General features: G+C 46.9%; 1 protein-coding gene across 1 annotated transcript in view; it reads left to right on the plus strand.

The window, feature by feature from the left end:
• Nucleotides 1-2500, plus strand: part of LOC143283654 (ankyrin repeat and fibronectin type-III domain-containing protein 1-like) — a 231534-nt gene that overhangs the window by 76823 nt on the left and 152211 nt on the right.

Consider the following 2500-nt stretch of genomic DNA (forward strand, 5'->3'; position numbering starts at 1 on the left):
TGTGTGTGTGTGTGTGTGTGTGTGTGTGTGTGTGTGTGTGTGTGCGTGTGTGTGTGTGTGTGTGTGTGGTGTGTGTGTGTGTGTGTGTGTGTGTGTGTGTGTGTGTGTGTTGTGTTGTGTTGTGGTGTGTGTGTGTGTGTGTGTGTGTGTGTGTGTGTGTGTCACAGTGTGTTTGTTGTGTGTGTGTGTGTGTGTGTGTGTGTGTGTGTGTGTGTGTCTTTGTGTGTCACAGTGTGATTGGTGCCGTTCACTATATACACCTGGAGAAGTAACTCACATCCACTTGACGCTTGGGGAACGGCCAGGGTGTGTGTGTGTGTGTGTGTGTGTGTGTGTGTGTGTGTGTGTGTGTGTGACCCTGGACAAAACAGGTAAACAGAATTATTGGTGCCGTTCAGTATATACACCTGGAGGTGTAGCATCCACTTGACGCTTGAGGAATGGCTAGGGTGCAGGCACGGTTATTCAAGGGTCGGCCACCGCGTTGGCGCCGGTGTCCGTGTGCGTGCGTAGTAGTCGTGTGTGCACGTACACACTGATGCACGCACTTACGCACACACACACACACACACACACACACACACACACACACACACACACACACACACACACACACAGATCGCATGGTTTGCCGGCGAAACGCGAAACAGAGGGACGTACAGACAGACAAACAGACAGACAGATAGACAAACAAACAGAGAGAGAGAGAGAGAGAGCGTTGGCATTCAGGTCAATGCTCGACAAAGTTGGGGAATTTCCAAGTGTCTGCCTGCAGGCAGAAAACACCACCTGGCACCCGGGCATAGGGCTGCACTCCCTCGGGTCGCTTGTCACACTTCATCACTTCATCACACTGCCCGATGCCTCGCTTCGTCGTGGGATAAATATTTTATGCATGTGCCGCGACGGACGGGCAAAACGAGTGAGAGGGAGAGAGACAGACAGACAGACAGACAGACAGATACAGAGACAAAGAGAGATAGAGAGACAAAGAAAGAGACAGAGAGAGGGAGACAAAGAGAGAGAGAGAGACAGAGGCAGAGACAGAGAGAGAAGGGGGGGGGAGAGAGAGAGAGACAGACAGACAGACAGACAGATACAGAGACAAAGAGATAGAGAGACAGAGAAAGAAACCGACAGACAGACAGAGACAACTGAACAAAGTGGGAGAGAGTTACAGACACACAGAGAGAGAGAGAGAGGAGAGAGAGAGAGAGAGAGAGCGGGGGGCAAAGAGAGAGACAGAGAGAGGGACAGAAACAGATGGACAGAAGACAGACAGAGACAGACAGAGGTGCTGACAGACGTCACGCAGAAAGACAGACAGACGGACAGACAGACAGAGACAAGCAGAGGTACTGGCAGACGCAGAGAAACAGACAGGCAGACAGACAAATTGACTGACAAACAGACATAAAGACGGACAGTCAGACAGTCATCGACAGAATACAGACAGAGACAGACTGAGATACAGACAGACACAGAGAGACAGACAGACACAGACGGACAGACAGACAGACTAATTGACAAACAGACATAAAGACGGACAGTCAGACAGTCATCGACAGAAGACAGACAGAGACAGACTGAGATACAGACAGACACAGACAGACAGACAGACTAATTGACAAACAGATGTAAAGACGGACAGTCAGACAGTCATCGACAGAATACAGACAGACAGAGACAGACTGAGAGACACAGAGAGACTACAGGCAGGCGGACAGAACAGACAGACAAAAAGACAGAATCAGACAGACAGACAGACAGACAGACAAACAAAAAGACAGACGGACGGACAGAAGGACAGACTGAGAGAAGCCAGTTGATGAAGGAAGCCGGCAGACTGTGAATATTATCGGTATAAATAACTTTTATCGTCTGCGAATATTTTTCATTCAACCTTCTGTGAGTCTCGTCACCCCCCCCCCCCACCCCCCACCCCCCCCCCCCACCCCCGCCCCTTCCTCTACCACACCCTCCTCAGTCTTACAGAAAGGAAGAAAGGGAGAAGGAAAGAAAGGAAGGATAGAATGAAGAAGGACGGAGGAAAGAAAAAAATAAAATAAAACAATTATGAAATATCAGAAGAAGAAAACGAATATCCAAAACGCTCAACAACAACGACAACAACAACAACAACAACAAAAAGAGAAGAAAAAAAAGAAAAGAAAAAAGAAATAAACAAACACCCAAACAAAAAAAGCAATCGAACAAACCAACAGAATTTACTCTCTCAAGCACTCTGATCAACATTTGCATTGCATTGTATTGTATTATATTGCATTGTATTGCATTGCATTGCATTCTGTTCTATTATATTCTATAGCATTTTATTTGAGCATATTTGTCTGTGTTTTTTTTCGGGATGAGCGCTTTACTGCATGCAGTGCCACCCTTTTTCTTGCCCTGTTCTTCCTGCATGTATATTAATTGTATTTACTATCAAGGTTGATAACTGTCATCATCATCATCATCATCATCATCATCATCACCGTTA

This window comes from Babylonia areolata, chromosome 1, assembly GCF_041734735.1.
Source record: "Babylonia areolata isolate BAREFJ2019XMU chromosome 1, ASM4173473v1, whole genome shotgun sequence".
NCBI classification, from domain to species: domain Eukaryota; kingdom Metazoa; phylum Mollusca; class Gastropoda; order Neogastropoda; family Buccinidae; genus Babylonia; species Babylonia areolata.